A 22,564-nucleotide genomic window follows, 5' to 3' on the forward strand; every position below is an offset into this window, starting at 1 on the left:
CCACATCTGATACTCCGCCTCCATTTCCCCACATCTCTTTCCCCGCCTCAGATTCCCTGCCTCAGATTCACCGCCTCAGATTCCCTGCCTCTGAATCCCTGCCTCAGATTCCATGCCTCTGATTCCCCGCCTCTGATTCACCGCCTCAGATTCCCCGCCTCAGATTCCCCGCCTCAGATTCCCTGCCTCAGATTCCCTGCCTCAGATTCCCTTCATCTGATTCCCTTCATCTGATTCCCTGCCTCTTCTTCCCCGCCTCTGATTCCCTGCCTCTGATTCCCCGCCTCTGATTCCCCGCCTCTGATTCCCCGCCTCAGATTCCCCGCCTCAGATTCCCTGCCTCAGATTCCCTGCCTCTGATTCCCTGCCTCAGATTCCCTGCCTCAGATTCCCTTCATCTGATTCCCTTCATCTGATTCCCTGCCTCTAATTCCCCTCCTCTGATTCCCCGCCTCTGATTCCCCTCCTCTGATTCCCTGCCTCTGATTCCCTGCCTCTGATTCCCCGCATCTGATTCCCCGCCTCAGATTCCCTGCCTCAGATTCCCCGCCTCAGATTCCCCGCCTCAGATACCCCGCCTCAGATTCCCCGCCTCAGATTCCCCGCCTCAGATTCCCTGCCTCAGATTCCCTGCCTCAGATTCCCTGCTTCAGATTCCCTGCCTCAGATTCCCTGCCTCAGATTCCCTGCCTCAGATTCCCTTCATCTGATTCCTTTCATCTGATTCCCTGCCTCTGATTCCCCGCCTCTGATTCCCTGCCTCTGATTCCCTGCCTCTGATTCCCCGCCTCTGATTCCCCGCCTCTGATTCCCCGCCTCTTATTCCCCGCCTCTGATTCCCCGCCTCTGATTCCCCGCCTCTGATTCCCAGCCTCTGATTCCGCGCCTATGATTCCCCACCTCAGATTCCCTGCCTCAGATTCCCCACCTCAGATTCCCTGCCTCAGAATCCCTGCCTCAGATTCCCTGCCTCTGATTCCCCGCCTCTGATTCCCCGCCTCAGATTCCCCGCCTCAGATTCCCCGCCTCAGATTCCCTGCCTCAGATTCCCTTCATCTGTTTCCCTTCATCTGATTCCCTGCCTCTTCTTCCCCGCCTCTGATTCCCCGCCTCTGATTCCCCGCCTCTGATTCCCCGCCTCTGATTCCCCGCCTCTGATTCCCCGCCTCAGATTCCCCGGCTCTGATTCCCCGCCTCAGATTCCCTGCCTCAGATTCCCTGCCTCAGATTCCCTTCATCTGATTCCCTTCATCCGATTCCGTGCCTCTTATTCCCCGCCTCTGATTCCCCGCCTCTGATTCCCCGCCTCTAATTCCCCGCCTCTGATTCCCCGCCTCTGATTCCCCACCTCTGATTCCCCGCCTATGATTCCCCGCCTCAGATTCCCCGCCTCAAATTCCCCGCCTCAGATTCCCTGCCTCAGATTCTCTTCATCTGATTCCCTTCATCTGATTCCCTGCCTCTAATTCCCCTCCTCTGATTCCCCGCCTCTGATTCCCCACCTCTGATTCCCTGCCTCTGATTCCCAGCCTCTGATTCCCAGCCTCTGATTCCCCGCCTCTGATTCCCCGCCTCTGAATCCCCGCCTCAGATTCCCTGCCTCAGATTCCCTGCCTCACATTCACCGCCTCAGATTCCCTGCCTCAGAATCCCTGCCTCAGATTCCATTCCTCTGATTCCCCGCCTCTGATTCCCCACCTCAGATTCCCCGCCTCAGATTCCCCGCCTCAGATTCCCTGCCTCAGATTCCCTGCCTCAGATTCCCTTCATCTGATTCCCATCATCTGATTCCCTGCCTTTTCTTCCCCGCCTCTGATTCCCTGCCTCTGATTCCCCGCCTCTGATTCCCCGCCTCTGATTCCCCGCCTCAGATTCCCCGCCTCAGATTCCCTGCCTCAGATTCCCTGCCTCAGATTCCCTGCCTCTGATTCCCTGCCTCAGATTCCCTGCCTCAGATTCCCTTCATCTGATTCCCTTCATCTGATTCCCTGCCTCTAATTCCCCTCCTCTGATTCCCCGCCTCTGATTCCCCGCCTCTGATTCCCTGCATCTGATTCCCTGCCTCTGATTCCCCGCATCTGATTCCCCGCCTCAGATTCCCTGCCTCAGATTCCCCGCCTCAGATTCCCCGCCTCAGATACCCCGCCTCAAATTCCCCGCCTCAGATTATCCGCCTCAGATTCCCTGCCTCAGATTCCCTGCCTCAGATTCCCTGCTTCAGATTCCCTGCCTCAGATTCCCTTCCTCAGATTCCCTGCCTCAGATTCCCTTCATCTGATTCCTTTCATCTGATTCCCTGCCTCTGATTCCCCGCCTCTGATTCCCCGCCTCTGATTCCCCGCCTCTGATTCCCCGCCTCTGATTCCCCGCCTCTGATTCCCCGCCTCTGATTCCCCGCCTCAGATTCCCCGGCTCTGATTCCCTGCCTCAGGTTCCCTGCCTCTTATTCCCCGCCACTGATTCCCCGCCTCTGATTCCCCGCCTCTGATTCCCCGCCTCTGATTCCCAGCCTCTGATTCCCCGCATCTGATGCCCCGCCTCTGATATCCCGCCTCTGATTCCCCGCCTCCCTTTCCGCGCAACTTTCCCGGCCTCCGTTTCTCCACATCTCTTTCCCCGCCTCTGATTCCCCGCCTCTGATTCCCTGCAACTGATTCCCCGCCTCTGATTCCCCGCCTCTGATTCCCCACCTCTGTCTCTATGCCTCTTTTTTGCCTCCGCTCTTTCCCCTCCACTCTTTACGCGCCTCTTTTTCCGTCCCTCAATTTCAACAACTCTGTTTGATATGTTCTGTGTACATCATTTTCAACACACAAGTCCCAACCACTATGTTTCACCCATCTCTTTCCCCGCCTCTATATATCCACCTATGTTTACCCGCCTCTGATTCCCCACCTCTGATTCCCCCCCTCTGATTCCCCGCCTCTGATTCCCCGCCTCTGATTCCCCGCCTCTGATTCCCCGCCTCAGATTCCCTGCCTCAGATTCCCTGCCTCAGATTCCCTGCCTCAGATTCCCTGCCTCAGATTCCCTGCCTCTGATTCCCCGCCTCAGATTCCCTGCCTCAGATTCCCTCCCTCTGATTCCCTGCCTCTGATTCCCCGCCTCTGATTTCCCGCCTCAGATTCCCCGCCTCAGATTCCCCGCGTCAGATTCCCTGCCTCAGATTCCGTGCCTCAGATTCCCTTCATCTGATTCCCTTCATCTGATTCCCTTCATCTGATTCCCTTCATCTGATTCCCTGCCTCTTATTCCCCGCCTCTTATTCCCCGCCTCTGATTACCCGCCTCTGATTCCCCGCCTCTGATTCCCCGCCTCTGATTCCCTGCCTCTGATTCCCCGCCTCAGATTCCCTGCCTCAGATTCCCTGCCTCAGATTCCCCGCATCTGATACCCCGCCTCTGATTCCCCGCCTCTGATTCCCCGCCTCTGATTCCCCGCCTCAGATTCCCCGGCTCTGATTCCCTGCCTCAGATTCCCTGCCTCAGATTCCCTTCATCTAATTCCCTTCATCTGATACCCTGCCTCTTATTCCCCGCCTCTGATTCCCCGCCTCTGATTCCCCGCCTCTGATTCCCCGCCTCTGATTCCCCGCCTCTGATTCCACGCCTCTGATTCCCCGCCTCTGATTCCCCGCCTCAGATTCCCTGCCTCAGATTCCCTGCCTCAGATTCCCTGCCTCAGATTCCCTGCCTCAGATTCCCTGCCTCAGATTCCCTTCATCTGATTCCTTTCATCTGATTCCCTGCCTCTGATTCCGCGCCTCTGATTCCCTGCATCTGATTCCCTGCCTCTGATTCCCCACCTCTGATTCCCCGCCTCTGATTCCCTGCCTCTGATTCCCCGCATCTGATTCCCCGCCTCATATTCACCGGCTCTGATTCCCTGCCTCAGATTCCCTGCATCAGATTCCGTGCCTCTGATTCCCCGCATCTGATACCCCACCTCTGATTCCCCGCCTCTGATTCCCTGCCTCTGATTCCCCGCCTCTGATTCCCCGCCTCTTATTCCCCGCCTCAGATTCCCCGGCTCTGATTCCCTGCCTCAGATTTCCTGCCTCAGACTCCCTGCCTCAGATTCCCTTCATCTAATTCCCTTCATCTGATTCCCTGCCACTTATTCCCCGCCTCTGATTCCCCGCCTCTGATTCCCCGCCTCTGATTCCCCACCTCTGATTCCCCGCCTCTGATTCCCTTCATCTGATTCCCTTCATCTGATTCCCTTCATCTGATTCCCTGCCTCTTATGCCCCGCCTCTGATTCCCCACCTCAGATTCCCCGCCTCTGATTCCCCGCCTCTGATTCCCCGCCTCAGATTCCCCGCCTCAGATTCCCCGCCTCAGATTCCCCGCATCAGATTCCCTGCCTCAGATTCCCTGCCTCAGATTCCCTGCCTCAGATTCCCTTCATCTGATTCCCTTCATCTGATTCCCTGCCTCTTATTCCCTGCCTCTTATTCCCCGCCTCTGATTCCCCGCCTCTAATTCCCCGCCTCTGATTCCCCGCCTCTGATTCCCCACCTCTGATTCCCCACCTCTGATTCCCCACCTCAGATTCCCTGCTTCAGAATCCCTGCCTCAGATTCCCCGCCTCAGATTCCCCGCCTCAGAATCCCTGCCTCAGATTCCCTGCCTCTGATTCCCCGCCTCTGATTCCCCGCCTCAGATTCCCCGCCTCAGATTCCCCGCCTCAGATTCCCCGCCTCAGATTCCCTGCCTCAGATTCTCTGCCTCAGATTCCCTTCATCTGATTCCCTGCCTCTTATTCCCCGCCTCTGATTTCCTGCCTTGGATTCCCTGCCTCTGATTCCCCGCCTCAGATACCCCGCCTCAGATTCCCTGCCTCAGATTCCCTGCCTCTGATTCCCCGCATCTGATTCTCCGCCTCTGATTCCCCGCCTCAGATTCCACACCTCAGATTCCCCGCCTCAGATTCCCTGCCTCAGATTCCCTGCCTCAGATTCCATTCATCAGATTCCCTTCATCTGATTCCCTTCATCTGCTTCCCTGCCTCTGATTCCCCGCCTCTGATTCCCTGCCTCAGATTCCCTACCTCAGATTCCCTGCCTCTGATTCCCCGCATCTGATTCCCCGCCTCAGATTCCCTGCCTCAGATTCCCTACCTCAGATTCCCTGCCTCTGATTCCCCGCATCTGATTCTCCGCCTCTGATTCCCCGCCTCAGATTCCACACCTCAGATTCCCCGCCTCAGATTCCCTGCCTCAGATTCCCTGCCTCAGATTCCATTCATCTGATTCCCTTCATCTGATTCCCTGCCTCTTATTCCCCGCCTCTGATTCCCCGCCTCTGATTCCCAGCCTCTGATTCCCCGCCTCTGATTCCCCGCCTCTGATTCCCCGCCTCTTATTCCCTTCATCTGATTCCCTTCATCTGCTTCCCTGCCTCTGATTCCCCGCCTCTGATTCCCCGCCTCTGATTCCTTGCCTCTGATTCCCCGCCTCAGATTCCCTGCCTCAGATTCCCTGCCTCAGATTCCCTGCCTCTGATTCCCCACATCTGATACTCCGCCTCCATTTCCCCACATCTCTTTCCCCGCCTCAGATTCCCTGCCTCAGATTCACCGCCTCAGATTCCCTGCCTCAGAATCCCTGCCTCAGATTCCATGCCTCTGATTCCCCGCCTCTGATTCACCGCCTCAGATTCCCCGCCTCAGATTCCCCGCCTCAGATTCCCTGCCTCAGATTCCCTGCCTCAGATTCCCTTCATCTGATTCCCTTCATCTGATTCCCTGCCTCTTCTTCCCCGCCTCTGATTCCCTGCCTCTGATTCCCCGCCTCTGATTCCCCGCCTCTGATTCCCCGCCTCAGATTCCCCGCCTCAGATTCCCTGCCTCAGATTCCCTGCCTCTGATTCCCTGCCTCAGATTCCCTGCCTCAGATTCCCTTCATCTGATTCCCTTCATCTGATTCCCTGCCTCTAATTCCCCTCCTCTGATTCCCCGCCTCTGATTCCCCTCCTCTGATTCCCTGCCTCTGATTCCCTGCCTCTGATTCCCCGCATCTGATTCCCCGCCTCAGATTCCCTGCCTCAGATTCCCCGCCTCAGATTCCCCGCCTCAGATACCCCGCCTCAGATTCCCCGCCTCAGATTCCCTGCCTCAGATTCCCTGCCTCAGATTCCCTGCTTCAGATTCCCTGCCTCAGATTCCCTGCCTCAGATTCCCTGCCTCAGATTCCCTTCATCTGATTCCTTTCATCTGATTCCCTGCCTCTGATTCCCCGCCTCTGATTCCCTGCCTCTGATTCCCTGCCTCTGATTCCCCGCCTCTGATTCCCCGCCTCTGATTCCCCGCCTCTGATTCCCCGCCTCAGATTCCCCGGCTCTGATTCCCTGCCTCAGGTTCCCTGCCTCAGGTTCCCTGCCTCAGGTTCCCTGCCTCTGATTCCCCGCCACTGATTCCCCGCCTCTGATTCCCCGCCTCTGATTCCCCGCCTCTGATTCCCCGCCTCTGATTCCCAGCCTCTGATTCCCCGCATCTGATGCCCCGCCTCTGATATCCCGCCTCTGATTCCCCGCCTCCCTTTCCGCGCAACTTTCCCGGCCTCCGTTTCTCCACATCTCTTTCCCCGCCTCTGATTCCCCGCCTCTGATTCCCTGCAACTGATTCCCCACCTCTGATTCCCCGCCTCTGATTCCCCGCCTCTGATTCCCCACCTCTGTCTCTATGCCTCTTTTTTGCCTCCGCTCTTTCCCCTCCACTCTTTACGCGCCTCTTTTTCCGTCCCTCAATTTCAACAACTCTGTTTGATATGTTCTGTGTACATCATTTTCAACACACAAGTCCCAACCACTATGTTTCACCCATCTCTTTCCCTGCCTCTATATATCCACCTATGTTTACCCGCCTCTGATTCCCCACCTCTGATTCCCCCCCTCTGATTCCCCGCCTCTGATTCCCCGCCTCTGATTCCCCGCCTCTGATTCCCCGCCTCAGATTCCCTGCCTCAGATTCCCTGCCTCAGATTCCCTGCCTCAGATTCCCTGCCTCAGATTCCCTGCCTCTGATTCCCCGCCTCAGATTCCCTGCCTCAGATTCCCTCCCTCTGATTCCCTGCCTCTGATTCCCCGCCTCTGATTTCCCGCCTCAGATTCCCCGCCTCAGATTCCCCGCGTCAGATTCCCTGCCTCAGATTCCGTGCCTCAGATTCCCTTCATCTGATTCCCTTCATCTGATTCCCTTCATCTGATTCCCTTCATCTGATTCCCTGCCTCTTATTCCCCGCCTCTTATTCCCCGCCTCTGATTACCCGCCTCTGATTACCCGCCTCTGATTCCCCGCCTCTGATTCCCTGCCTCTGATTCCCCGCATCTGATACCCCGCCTCTGATTCCCCGCCTCTGATTCTCCGCCTTTGATTCCACGCCTCAGATTCCCCGGCTCTGATTCCCTGCCTCAGATTCCCTGCCTCAGATTCCCTGCCTCAGATTCCCTGCCTCACATTCCCTGCCTCAGATTCCCTGCCTCTGATTCCCTTCATCTGATTCCTTTCATCTGATTCCCTGCCTCTGATTCCCCGCCTCTGATTCCCTGCATCTGATTCCCTGCCTCTGATTCCCCACCTCTGATTCCCCGCCTCTGATTCCCTGCCTCTGATTCCCCACCTCTGATTCCCCGCCTCTGATTCCCTGCATCTGATTCCCCGCATCTGATACCCCACCACTGATTCCCCGCCTCTGATTCCCTGCCTCTGATTCCCCGCCTCTGATTCCCCGCCTCTTATTCCCCGCCTCAGATTCCCCAGCTCTGATTCCCTGCCTCAGATTTCCTGCCTCAGATTCCCTGCCTCAGATTCCCTTCATCTAATTCCCTTCATCTGATTCCCTGCCTCTTATTCCCCGCCTCTGATTCCCCGCCTCTGATTCCCCGCCTCTGATTCCCCACCTCAGATTCCCCGCCTCTGATTCCCCGCCTCTGATTCCCCGCCTCAGATTCCCCGCCTCAGATTCCCCGCATCAGATTCCCTGCCTCAGATTCCCTGCCTCAGATTCCCTGCCTCAGATTCCCTTCATCTGATTCCCTTCATCTGATTCCCTGCATCTTATTCCCTGCCTCTTATTCCCCGCCTCTGATTCCCCGCCTCTAATTCCCCGCCTCTGATTCCCCGCCTCTGATTCCCCACCTCAGATTCCCTGCTTCAGAATCCCTGCCTCAGATTCCCCGCCTCAGATTCCCTGCCTCAGAATCCCTGCCTCAGATTCCCTGCCTCTGATTCCCCACCTCTGATTCCCCGCCTCAGATTCCCCGCCTCAGATTCCCCGCCTCAGATTCCCCGCCTCAGATTCCCTGCCTCAGATTCTCTGCCTCAGATTCCCTTCATCTGATTCCCTGCCTCTGATTCCCCGCCTCTGATTCCCTGCCTCTGATTCCCCGCCTCTGATTCCCCGACTCGGATTCCCTGCCTCGGATTCCCTGCCTCTGATTCCCCGCCTCAGATACCCCGCCTCAGATTCCCTGCCTCAGATTCCCTGCCTCTGATTCCCCGCATCTGATTCTCCGCCTCTGATTCCCCGCCTCAGATTCCACACCTCAGATTCCCTGCCTCAGATTCCATTCATCTGATTCCCTTCATCTGATTCCCTGCCTCTTATTCCCCGCCTCTGATTCCCCGCCTCTGATTCCCCGCCTCTGATTCCCTTCATCTGATTCCCTTCATCTGATTCCCCGCCTCTGATTCCTTGCCTCTGATTCCCCGCCTCAGATTCCCTGCCTCAGATTCCCTGCCTCAGATTCCCTGCCTCTGATTCCCCGCATCTGATTCTCCGCCTCTGATTCCCCGCCTCAGATTCCACACCTCAGATTCCCCGCCTCAGATTCCCTGCCTCAGATTCCCTGCCTCAGATTCCATTCATCTGATTCCCTTCATCTGATTCCCCGCCTCTGATTCCCCGCCTCTGATTCCCCGCCTCTGATTCCCTTCATCTGATTCCCTTCATCTGCTTCCCTGCCTCTGATTCCCCGCCTCTGATTCCCTGCCTCAGATTCCCTGCCTCAGATTCCCTGCCTCTGATTCCCCACATCTGATACTCCGCCTCCATTTCCCCACATCTCTTTCCCCGCCTCTGATTCCACGCCTCTGATACCCCGCCTCTGATTCCCCGCCTCTGATTCCTGACCTCTGTCTCTATGCCTCTCTTTCGCCTCCGCTCTTTCCCCTCCACTCTTTACGCGCCTTTCTTTCCCTCCCTCAATTTCACCAACTCTGTTTGATATGTTCTGTGTACCTCATTTTCAACACACAAGTCCCAACCACTATGTTTCACCCATGTTCTTCCCCGCCTCTATTTATCAACCTATGTTTACCCGCCTCTGATTCCGCACCTCTGATTCCCCGCCTCTGATTCCCCGCCTCTGATTCCCCGCCTCTGATTCCCCGCCTCTGATTCCCCGCCACTGATTCCCCGCCTCTGATTCCCTGCCTCTGATTCCCCGCCTCTGATTCCCCGCCTCGGATTCCCTGCCTCGGATTCGCTGCCTCTGATTCCCGCCTCTGATTCCCCGCATCAGATTCCCTGCCTCAGATTCCCTGCCTCTGATTCCCCGCATCAGATTCCCTGCCTCAGATTCCCCGCCTCTGATTCCCCGCCTCTGATTCCCCGCCTCTGATTCCCCGCCTCTGATTCCCGCCTCTGATTCCCCGCCTCTGATTCCCCGCCTCTGATTCCCCGCCTCAGATTCCCCGCCTCAGATTCCCTGCCTCAGATTCCCTGCCTCAGATTCCCTTCATCTGATTCCCTTCATCTGATTCCCTTCATCTGATTCCCTTCATCTGATTCCCTTCATCTGATTCGCTGCCTCTTATTCCCCGCCTCTGATTCCCCGCCTCTGATTCCCCGCCTCTGATTCCCCGCCTCTGATTCCCCGCCTCAGATTCCCTGCCTCAGATTCCCTGCCTCAGATTCCCTTCATCTGATTCCGTTCATCTGATTCCCTGCCTCTTATACCCCGCCTCTGATTCCCCACCTCTGATTCCCCGCCTCTGATTCCCCGCCTCTGATTCCACGCCTCAGATTCCCCGTCTCTGATTCCCCGCCTCCGATTCCCTGCCTCAGATTCTCTGCCTCAGATTCCCTTCATCTGATTCCCTTCATCTGATTCCCTGCCTCTTATACCCCGCCTCTGATTCCCCGCCTCTGATTCCCCGCCTCTGATTCCCTTCATCTGATTCCCTTCATCTGATTCCCTGCCTCTTATTCCCCGCCTCTGATTCCCCGCCTCTGATTCCCCGCCTCAGATTCCCCGCCTCAGATTCCCCACATCAGATTCCCTGCCTCAGATTCCCTGCCTCAGATTCCCTTCATCTGATTCCCTTCATCTGATTCCCTGCCTCTTATTCCCTGCCTCTTATTCCCTGCCTCTTATTCCCTGCCTCTTATTCCCCGCCTCTGATTCCCCGCCTCTAATTCCCCGCCTCTGATTCCCCGCCTCTGATTCCCCACCTCTGATTCCCCACCTCAGATTCCCTGCTTCAGAATCCCTGCCTCAGATTCCCCGCCTCAGATTCCCTGCATCAGAATCCCTGCCTCAGATACCCTGCCTCTGATTCCCCGCCTCTGATTCCCCGCCTCAGATTCCCCGCCTCAGATTCCCCGCCTCCGATTCCCTGCCTCAGATTCCCTGCCTCAGATTCTCTGCCTCAGATTCCCTTCATCTGATTCCCTGCCTCTTATTCGCCGCCTCTGATTCCCTGCCTCTGATTCCCCGCCTCTGATTCCCCGCCTCTGATTCCCCGCCTCTGATTCCCTGCCTCTGATTCCCCGCCTCTGATTCCCCGCCTCGGATTCCCTGCCTCGGATTCGCTGCCTCTGATTCCCCGCATCAGATACCCCGCCTCAGATTCCCTGCCTCTGATTCCCCGCATCTGATTCTCCGCCTCTGATTCCCCGCCTCAGATTCCACACCTCAGATACCCCGCCTCAGATTCCCTGCCTCAGATTCCCTGCCTCAGATTCCATTCATCTGATTCCCTTCATCTGATTCCCTGCCTCTTATTCCCCGCCTCTGATTCCCCGCCTCTGATTCCCCGCCTCTGATTCCCCGCCTCTGATTCCCCGCCTCTGATTCCCTTCATCTGATTCCCTTCATCTGCTTCCCTGCCTCTGATTCCCCGCCTCTGATTCCCCGCCTCTGATTCCTTGCCTCTGATTCCCCGCCTCAGATTCCCTGCCTCAGATTCCCTGCCTCAGATTCCCTGCCTCTGATTCCCCACATCTGATACTCCGCCTCTAATTCCCCGCCTCAGATTCCCCGCCTCTGATTCCCCGCCTCTAATTCCCCGCCTCTGATTCCCCGCCTCTGATTCCCCACCTCTGATTCCCCGCCTCTGATTCCCCGCCTCAGATTCCCCTCCTCAAATTCCCCGCCTCAGATTCCCTGCCTCAGATTCTCTTCATCTGATTCCCTTCATCTGAATCCCCGCCTCAGATTCCCCGCCTCAGATTCCCGGCCTCAGATTCCCAGCCTCAGATTCCCTGCCTCAGATTCCCTTCATCTGATTCCCTTCATCTGATTCCCTGCCTCTGATTCCCCGCCTCTGATTCCCCGCCTCTGATTCCGCGCCTCTGACTACCCGCATCAGATTCCCCGGCTCTGATTACCTGCCTCAGATTCCCTTCCTCAGATTCCCCGCCTCTCATTGCCCGCATCTGATACCCCGCCTCTGATTCCCCGCCTCTGATTCCCCGCCTCTGATTCCCCGCCTCTGATTCCCCGCCTCTGATTCCCCGCCTCTGATTCCCCGCCACTGATTCCCTGCCTCTGATTCCCCGCCTCTGATTCCCCACCTCTGATTCCCTTCATCTGATTCCCTTCATCTGCTTCCCTGCCTCTGATTCCCCGCCTCTGATTCCCCGCCTCTGATTCCTTTCCTCTTATTCCCCGCCTCAGATTCCTTGCCTCAGATTCCCTGCCTCAGATTCCCTGCCTCTGATTCCCCGCATCTGATACTCCGCCTCTAATTCCCCGCCTCAGATTCCCCGCCTCAGATTCCCCACCTCAGATTCCCCGCCTCAGATTCCCCGCCTCAGATTCCCTTCATCTGATTCCCTTCATCTGATTCCCTTCATCTGATTCCCTTCATCTGATTCCCTTCATCTGATTCCCTTCATCCGATTCCGTGCCTCTTATTCCCCGCCTCTGATTCCCCGCCTCTGATTCCCCGCCTCTGATTCCCCGCCTCTAATTCCCCGCCTCTGATTTCCCGCCTCTGATTCCCCACCTCTGATTCCCCGCCTCTGATTCCCCACCTCAGATTCCCCGCCTCAAATTCCCCGCCTCAGATTCCCTGCCTCAGATTCTCTTCATCTGATTCCCTTCATCTGATTCCCTGCCTCTAATTCCCCTCCTCTGATTCCCCGCCTCTGATTCCCCACCTCTGATTCCCTGCCTCTGATACCCAGCCTCTGATTCCCAGCCTCTGATTCCCCGCCTCTGAATCCCCGCCTTAGATTCCCTGCCTCAGATTCCCTGCCTCAGATTCACCTCCTCAGATTCCCTGCCTCAGAATCCCTGCCTCAGATTCCATGCCTCTGATTCCCCGCCTCTGCTTCCCCGCCTCAGATTCCCCGCCTCAGATTCCCCGCCTCAGATTCCCTGCCTCAGATTCCCTGCCTCAGATTCCCTTCATCTTATTCCCTTCATCTGATTCCCTGCCTCTTCTTCCCCGCCTCTGATTCCCTGCCTCTGATTCCCCGCCTCTGATTCCCCGCCTCTGATTCCCCGCCTCTGATTCCCCGCCTCTGATTCCCCGCCTCTGATTCCCTGCCTCTGATTCCCTGCCTCTGATTCCCCGCATCTGATTCCCCGCCTCAGATTCCCTGCCTCAGATTCCCCGCCTCAGATTCCCCGCCTCAGATACCCCGCCTCAGATTCCCCGCCTCAGATTCCCCGCCTCAGATTCCCTGCCTCAGATTCCCTGCCTCAGATTCCCTGGTTCAGATTCCCTGCCTCAGATTCCCTGCCTCAGATTCCCTGCCTCAGATTCCCTTCATCTGATTCCTTTCATCTGATTCCCTGCCTCTGATTCCCCGCCTCTGATTCCCTGCCTCTGATTCCCTGCCTCTGATTCCCCGCCTCTGATTCCCCGCCTCTGATTCCCCGCCTCAGATTCCCCGGCTCTGATTCCCTGCCTCAGGTTCCCTGCCTCAGGTTCCCAGCCTCTGATTCCCCGCCACTGATTCCCCGCCTCTGATTCCCCGCCTCTGATTCCCCGCCTCTGATTCCCAGCCTCTGATTCCCCGCATCTGATGCCCCGCCTCTGATATCCCGCCTCTGATTCCCCGCCTCCCTTTCCGCGCAACTTTCCCGGCCTCCGTATCTCCACATCTCTTTCCCCGCCTCTGATTCCCCGCCTCAGATTCCCTGCCTCAGATTCCCTGCCTCAGATTCCCTGCCTCAGATTCCCTGCCTCAGATTCCCTGCCTCTGATTCCCCGCCTCAGATTCCCTGCCTCAGATTCCCTGCCTCTGATTCCCTGACTCTGATTCCCCGCCTCTGATTTGCCGCCTCAGATTCCCCGCCTCAGATTCCCCGCGTCAGATTCCCTGCCTCAGATTCCGTGCCTTAGATTCCCTTCATCTGATTCCCTTCATCTGATTCCCTTCATCTGATTCCCTTCATCTGATTCCCTGCCTCTTATTCCCCACCTCTTATTCCCCGCCTCTGATTACCCGCCTCTGATTCCCCGCCTCTGATTCCCCGCCTCTGATTCCCCGCCTCTGATTCCCCGCCTCTGATTCCCCGCCTCTGATTCCCCGCCTCAGATTCCCTGCCTCAGATTCCCTGCCTCTGATTCCCCGCATCTGATACCCCGCCTCTGATTCCCCGCCTCTGATTCCCCGCCTCTGATTCCCCGCCTCAGATTCCCCGGCTCTGATCCCCTGCCTCAGATTCCCTGCCTCAGATTCCCTGCCTCAGATTCCCTTCATCTAATTCCCTTCATCTGATACCCTGCCTCTTATTCCCCACCTCTGATTCCCCGCCTCTGATTCCCCGCCTCTGATTCCCCGCCTCTGATTCCCCACCTCAGATTCCCTGCCTCAGATTCCCTGCCTCAGATTCCCTGCCTCAGATTCCCTGCCTCAGATTCACTGCCTCAGATTCCCTTCATCTGATTCCTTTCATCTGATTCCCTGCCTCTGATTCCCCGCCTCTGATTCCCTGCATCTGATTCCCTGCCTCTGATTCCCCACCTCTGATTCCCCACCTCTGATTCCCTGCCTCTGATTCCCCACCTCTGATTCCCCGCCTCATATTCACCGGCTCTGATTCCCTGCCTCAGATTCCCTGCCTCAGATTGCCTTCATCTAATTCCCTTCATCTGATTCCCTACCTCTTATTCCCCGCCTCTGATTCCCCGCCTCTGATTCCCCGCCTCTGATTCCCCGCCTCTGATTCCCCACCTCTGATTCCCCGCCTCTGATTCCCTTCATCTGATTCCCTTCATCTGATTCCCTTCATCTGATTCCCTGCCTCTTATGCCCCGCCTCTGATTCCCCACCTCAGATTCCCCGCCTCTGATTCCCCGCCTCTGATTCCCCGCCTCAGATTCCCCGCCTCAGATTCCCCGCATCAGATTCCCTGCCTCAGATTCCCTGCCTCAGATTCCCTGCCTCAGATTCCATTCATCTGATTCCCTTCATCTGATTCCCTGCCTCTTATTCCCCGCCTCTGATTCCCTGCCTCTGATTCCCCGCCTCTGATTCCCCGCCTCTGATTCCCCGACTCTGATTCCCCGCCTCTGATTCCCCGCCTCTGATTCCCCGCCTCTGATTCCCTTCATCTGATTCCCTTCATCTGCTTCCCTGCCTCTGATTCCCCGCCTCTGATTCCCCGCCTCTGATTCCTTGCCTCTGATTCCCCGCCTCAGATTCCCTGCCTCAGATTCCCTGCCTCAGATTCCCTGCCTCAGATTCCCTGCCTCTGATTCCCCACATCTGATACTCCGCCTCCATTTCCCCACATCTCTTTCCCCGTATCTGATTCCACGCCTCTGATACCCCGCCTCTGATTCCCCGCCTCTGATTCCCCGCCTCTGATTCCCCGCCTCAGATTCCCTGCCTCAGATTCCCTGCCTCAGATTCCCTGCCTCAGATTCCCTGCCTCAGATTCCCTTCATCTGATTCCTTTCATCTGATTCCCTGCCTCTGATTCCCCGCCTCTGATTCCCTGCATCTGATTCCCTGCCTCTGATTCCCCACCTCTGATTCCCCGCCTCTGATTCCCTGCCTCTGATTCCCCGCCTCTGATTCCCCGCCTCTTATTCCCCGCCTCAGATTCCCCGGCTCTGATTCCCTGCCTCTGATTCCCTGCATCTGATTCCCTGCCTCTGATTCCCCACCTCTGATTCCCCGCCTCTGATTCCCTGCCTCTGATTCCCCGCCTCTGATTCCCCGCCTCTTATTCCCCGCCTCTGATTCCCCGCCTCTGATTCCCCGCCTCTGATTCCCCGCCTCAGATTCCCTGCCTCAGATTCCCTGCCTCAGATTCCCTGCCTCAGATTCCCTGCCTCAGATTCCCTTCATCTGATTCCTTTCATCTGATTCCCTGCCTCTGATTCCCCACCTCTGATTCCCCGCCTCTGATTCCCCACCTCTGATTCCCTGCCTCTGATTCCCCGCCTCTGATTCCCCGCCTCTGATTCCCCGCCTCTGATTCCCCACCTCTGATTCCCCGCCTCTGATTCCCTTCATCTGATTCCCTTCATCTGATTCCCTTCATCTGATTCCCTGCCTCTTATGCCCCGCCTCTGATTCCCCACCTCAGATTCCCCGCCTCTGATTCCCCGCCTCTGATTCCCCGCCTCAGATTCCCCGCCTCAGATTCCCCGCATCAGATTCCCTTCATCTGATTCCCTTCATCTGATTCCCTGCCTCTTATTCCCTGCCTCTTATTCCCCGCCTCTGATTCCCCGCCTCTAATTCCCCGCCTCTGATTCCCCGCCTCTGATTCCCCACCTCTGATTCCCCACCTCAGATTCCCTGCTTCAGAATCCCTGCCTCAGATTCCCCGCCTCAGATTCCCTGCCTCAGAATCCCTGCCTCAGATTCCCTGCCTCTGATTCCCCGCCTCTGATTCCCCGCCTCAGATTCCCCGCCTCAGATTCCCCGCCTCAGATTCCCCGCCTCAGATTCCCTGCCTCAGATTCTCTGCCTCAGATTCCCTTTATCTGATTCCCTTCCTCTTATTCCCCGCCTCTGATTCCCCGCCTCTGATTCCCCGCCTCTGATTCCCCGCCTCTGATTCCCTGCCTCTGATTCCCCGCCTCTAATTCCCCGCCTCGGATTCCCTGCCTCTGATTCCCCGCCTCTGATTCCCCGCCTCTGATTCCCCGCCTCTGATTCCCTGCCTCTGATTCCCCGCCTCTAATTCCCCGCCTCGGATTCCCTGCCTCGGATTCCCTGCCTCTGATTCCCCGCCTCAGATACCCCGCCTCAGATTCCCTGCCTCAGATTCCCTGCCTCTGATTCCCCGCATCTGATTCTCCGCCTCTGATTCCCCGCCTCAGATTCCACACCTCAGATTCCCCGCCTCAGATTCCCTGCCTCAGATTCCCTGCCTCAGATTCCATTCATCTGATTCCCTTCATCTGATTCCCTGCCTCTTATTCCCCGCCTCTGATTCCCTGCCTCTGATTCCCCGCCTCTGATTCCCCGCCTCTGATTCCCCGACTCTGATTCCCCGCCTCTGATTCCCCGCCTCTGATTCCCTTCATCTGATTCCCTTCATCTGCTTCCCTGCCTCTGATTCCCCGCCTCTGATTCCCCGCCTCTGATTCCTTGCCTCTGATTCCCCGCTTCAGATTCCCTGCCTCAGATTCCCTGCCTCAGATTCCCTGCCTCTGATTCCCCACATCTGATTCTCCGCCTCTGATTGCCTGCAACTGATTGCCTGCCTCTGATTCCCCGCCTCTGATTCCTGACCTCTGTCTCTATGCCTCTCTTTCGCCTCCGCTCTTTCCCCTCCACTCTTTACGCGCCTTTCTTTCCCTCCCTCAATTTCACCAACTCTGTTTGATATGTTCTGTGTACCTCATTTTCAACACACAAGTCCCAACCACTATGTTTCACCCATGTCCTTCCCCGCCTCTATTTATCAACCTATGTTTACCCGCCTCTGATTCCGCACCTCTGATTCCCCGCCTCTGATTCCCCGCCTCTGATTCCCCGCCTCTGATTCCCCGCCTCTGATTCCCCGCCTCTGATTCCCCGCCTCATATTCCCTTCCTCAGTTTCCCTGCCTTAGATTCCCTGCCTCTGATTCCCCGCATCAGATTCCCTGCCTCAGATTCCCCGCCTCTGATTCCCCGCCTCTGATTCCCCGCCTCTGATTCCCCGCCTCTGATTCCCCGCCTCTGATTCCCCGCATCTGATTCCCCGCCTCAGATTCCCCGCCTCAGATTCCCTGCCTCAGATTCCCTGCCTCAGACTCCCTTCATCTGATTCCCTTCATCTGATACCCTTCATCTGATTCCCTTCATCTGATTCCCTTCATCTGATTCGCTGCCTCTTATTCCCCGCCTCTGCTTCCCCGCCTCTGATTCCCCGCCTCTGATTCCCCGCCTCTGATTCCCCGCCACAGATTCCCTGCCTCAGATTCCCTGCCTCAGATTCCCTTCATCTGATTCTGTTCATCTGATTCCCTGCCTCTTATACCCCGCCTCTGATTCCCCGCCTCTGATTCCCCGCCTCTGATTCCCCGCCTCTGATTCCCCGCCTCTGATTCCACGCTTCAGATTCCCCGTCTCTGATTCCCCGCCTCAGATTCCCTGCCTCAGATTCCCTGCCTCAGATTCCCTTCATCTGATTCCCTTCATCTGATTCCCTGCCTCTTATACCCCGCCTCTGATTCCCCGCCTCTGATTCCCCGCCTCTGATTCCCCGCCTCTGATTCCCCGCCTCTGATTCCCCGCCTCTGATTCCCTTCATCTGATTCCCTTCATCTGATTCCCTGCCTCTTATTCCCTGCCTCTTATTCCCTGCCTCTTATTCCCCGCCTCTGATTCCCCGCCTCTAATTCCCCGCCTCTGATTCCCCGCCTCTGATTCCCCACCTCTGATTCCCCACCTCAGATTCCCTGCTTAAGAATCCCTGCCTCAGATTCCCCGCCTCAGATTCCCTGCCTCAGAATCCCTGCCTCAGATTCCCTGCCTCTGATTCCCCGCCTCTGATTCCCCGCCTCAGATTCCCCGCCTCAGATTCCCCGCCTCAGATTCCCCGCCTCAGATTCCCTGCCTCAGATTCCCTGCCTCAGATTCTCTGCCTCAGATTCCCTTCATCTGATTCCCTGCCTCTTATTCCCCGCCTCTGATTCCCTGCCTCTGATTCCCCGCCTCTGATTCCCCGCCTCTGATTCCCCGCCTCTGATTCCCTGCCTCTGATTCCCCGCCTCTGATTCCCCGCCTCGGATTCCCTGCCTCGGATTCGCTGCCTCTGATTCCCCACCTCAGATACCCCGCATCAGATTCCCTGCCTCAGATTCCCTGCCTCTGATTCCCCGCATCTGATTCTCCGCCTCTGATTCCCCGCCTCAGATTCCACACCTCAGATTCCCCGCCTCAGATTCCCTGCCTCAGATTCCCTGCCTCAGGTTCCATTCATCTGATTCCCTTCATCTGATTCCCTGCCTCTTATTCCCCGCCTCTGATTCCCCGCCTCTGATTCCCCGCCTCTGATTCCCCGCCTCTGATTCCCCGCCTCTGATTCCCCGCCTCTGATTCCCTTCATCTGATTCCCTTCATCTGCTTCCCTGCCTCTGATTCCCCGCCTCTGATTCCCCGCCTCTGATTCCTTGCCTCTGATTCCCCGCCTCAGATTCCCTGCCTCAGATTCCCTGCCTCAGATTCCCAACCTCTGATTCCCCACATCTGATACTCCGCCTCTAATTCCCCGCCTCAGATTCGCCGCCTCTGATTCCCCACCTCTGATTCCCCGCCTCTGATTCCCCGCCTCAGATTCCCCGCCTCTGATTCCCCGCCTCAGATTCCCCGCCTCAAATTCCCCGGCTCAGATTCCCCGCCTCAAATTCCCCGCCTCAGATTCCCAGCCTCAGATTCCCTGCCTCAGATTCCCTTCATCTGATTCCCTTTATTTGATTCCCTGCCTCTTATTCCCCGCCTCTGATTCCCTGCCTCTGATTCCGCGCCTCTGATTCCCCGCCTCTGATTCCCCGCCTCTGATTCCGCGCCTCTGATTCCCCGCCTCAAATTCCCCGGCTCTGATTACCTGCCTCAGATTCCCTTCCTCTGATTCCCCGCCTCTGATTCCCCGCCTCAGATTCCCCGCCTCAGATTCCCCGCCTCAGATTCCCCGCCTCAAATTCCCCGCCTCAGATTCCCAGCCTCAGATTCCCTGCCTCAGATTCCCTTCATCTGATTCCCTTTATCTGATTCCCTGCCTCTTATTCCCCGCCTCTGATTCCGCGCCTCTGATTCCCCGCCTCTGATTCCCCGCCTCTGATTCCGCGCCTCTGACTACCCGCCTCAGATTCCCCGGCTCTGATTACCTGCCTCAGATTCCCTTCCTCTGATTCCCCGCCTCTGATTCCCCGCCTCAGATTCCCCGCCTCAGATTCCCCGCCTCAGATTCCCCGCCTCAGATTCCCTGCCTCAGATTCCCTGCCTCAGATTCTCTGCCTCAGATTCCCTTCATCTGATTCCCTGCCTCTTATTCCCCGCCTCTGATTCCCTGCCTCTGATTCCCCGCCTCTGATTCCCCGCCTCTCATTCCCTGCCTCTGATTCCCCGCCTCTGATTCCCCGCCTCGGATTCCCTGCCTCAGATTCGCTGCCTCTGATTCCCCAACTCAGATACCCTGCCTCAGATTCCCTGCCTCAGATTCCCTGCCTCAGGTTCCATTCATCTGATTCCCTTCATCTGATTCCCTGCCTCTTATTCCCCGCCTCTGATTCCCCGCCTCTGATTCCCCGCCTCTGATTCCCCGCCTCTGATTCCCTTCATCTGATTCCCTTCATCTGCTTCCCTGCCTCTGATTCCCCGCCTCTGATTCCCCGCCTCTGATTCCTTGCCTCTGATTCCCCGCCTCAGATTCCCTGCCTCAGATTCCCTGCCTCAGATTCCCTGCCTCTGATTCCCCACATCTGATACTCCGCCTCTAATTCCCCGCCTCAGATTCCCCGCCTCTGATTCCCCGCCTCTAATTCCCCGCCTCTGATTCCCCGCCTCTGATTCCCCACCTCTGATTCCCCGCCTCAGATTCCCCGCCTCAAATTCCCCGCCTCAGATTCCCCGCCTCAGATTCCCTGCCTCAGATTCCCTTCATCTGATTCACTTCATCTGATTCCCTGCCTCTTATTCCCCGCCTCTGATTCCCCGCCTCTGATTCCGCGCCTCTGATTCCCCGCCTCTGATTCCCCGCCTCTGATTCCCCGCCTCTGATTCCCCGCCTCTGATTCCCCGCCTCTGATTCCCAGCCTCTGATTCCCCGCCTCCCGTTCCACGCAACTTTCCCGTCCTCCGTTTCTCCACATCTCTTTCCCCGCATCTGATTCCACGCCTCTGATTCCCCGCCTCTGATTTCCCGCCTCTGATTCCCCGCCTCAGGTTCCCTGCCTCAGATTCCCTGCCTCTGATTCCCCGCATCTGATACCCCGCCTCTGATTCCCCGCCTCTGATTCCCCGCCTCTGATTCCCCGCCTCTGATTCCCCACCTCTGATTCCCCGCCTCAGATTCCCCGGCTCTGATTCCCCGCCTCTGATTCCCCGACTCTGATTCCCTGCCTCTGATTCCCCGCCTCTGATTCCCTTCATCTGATTCCCTTCATCTGATTCCCTTCTCTTATTCCCCGCCTCAGATTCCCTGCCTCAGATTCCATTCATCTGATTCCCTTCATCTGATTCCCTGCCTCTTATTCCCCGCCTCTGATTCCCTGCCTCTGATTCCCCGCCTCTGATTCCCCGCCTCTGATTCCCCGACTCTGATTCCCTGCCTCTGATTCCCCGCCTCTGATTCCCTTCATCTGATTCCCTTCATCTGCTTCCCTGCCTCTGATTCCCCGCCTCTGATTCCCCGCCTCTGATTCCTTGCCTCTGATTCCCCGCCTCAGATTCCCTGCCTCAGATTCCCTGCCTCAGATTCCCTGCCTCCATTTCCCCACATCTCTTTCCCCGTATCTGATTCCACGCCTCTGATTCCCCACCTCTGATTCTCCGCCTCTGATTGCCTGCAACTGATTGCCTGCCTCTGATTCCCCGCCTCTGATTCCTGACCTCTGTCTCTATGCCTCTCTTTCGCCTCCGCTCTTTCCCCTCCACTCTTTACGCGCCTTTCTTTCCCTCCCTCAATTTCACCAACTCTGTTTGATATGTTCTGTGTACCTCATTTTCAACACACAAGTCCCAACCACTATGTTTCACCCATGTCCTTCCCCGCCTCTATTTATCAACCTATGTTTACCCGCCTCTGATTCCGCACCTCTGATTCCCCGCCTCTGATTCCCCGCCTCTGATTCCCCGCCTCTGATTCCCCGCCTCTGATTCCCCGCCTCATATTCCCTTCCTCAGTTTCCCTGCCTTAGATTCCCTGCCTCTGATTCCCCGCATCAGATTCCCTGCCTCAGATTCCCTGCCTCAGATTCCCCGCCTCTGATTCCCCGCCTCTGATTCCCCGCCTCTGATTCCCCGCCTCTGATTCCCCGCCTCTGATTCCCCGCCTCTGATTCCCCGCCTCAGATTCCCCGCCTCAGATTCCCTGCCTCAGATTCCCTGCCTCAGACTCCCTTCATCTGATTCCCTTCATCTGATACCCTTCATCTGATTCCCTTCATCTGATTCCGTTCATCTGATTCCCTGCCTCTTATACCCCGCCTCTGATTCCCCGCCTCTGATTCCCCGCCTCTGATTCCCCGCCTCTGATTCCCCGCCTCTGATTCCACGCCTCAGATTCCCCGTCTCTGATTCCCCGCCTCAGATTCCCTGCCTCAGATTCCCTGCCTCAGATTCCCTTCATCTGATTCCCTTCATCTGATTCCCTGCCTCTTATACCCCGCCTCCGATTCCCCGCCTCTGATTCCCCGCCTCTGATTCCCCGCCTCTGATTCCCCGCCTCTGATTCCCCGCCTCTGATTCCCTTCATCTGATTCCCTTCATCTGATTCCCTGCCTCTTATTCCCTGCCTCTTATTCCCTGCCTCTTATTCCCCGCCTCTGATTCCCCGCCTCTGATTCCCCGCCTCTGATTCCCCGCCTCAGATTCCCCGCCTCAGATTCCCCGCCTCAGATTCCCCGCCTCAGATACCCCGCCTCAGATTCCCTGCCTCAGATTCCCTGCCTCTGATTCCCCGCATCTGATACCCCACCTCTGATTCCCCGCCTCTGATTCCCCGCCTCTGATTCCCCGCCTCCGATTCCCCGCCTCTGATTCCGCGCCTCAGATTCCCCGGCTCTGATTCCCTGCCTCAGATTCCCTGCCTCAGATTCCATGCCTCAGATACCCTGCCTCAGATTCCCTTCATCTGATTCCCTTCATCTGATTCCCTGCCTCTTATTCCCCGCCTCTGATTCGCTGCCTCTGATTCCCCGCCTCTGATTCCCCGC

This window comes from Narcine bancroftii, chromosome 7 (genome assembly GCF_036971445.1).
Source record: "Narcine bancroftii isolate sNarBan1 chromosome 7, sNarBan1.hap1, whole genome shotgun sequence".
NCBI lineage: Eukaryota > Metazoa > Chordata > Chondrichthyes > Torpediniformes > Narcinidae > Narcine > Narcine bancroftii.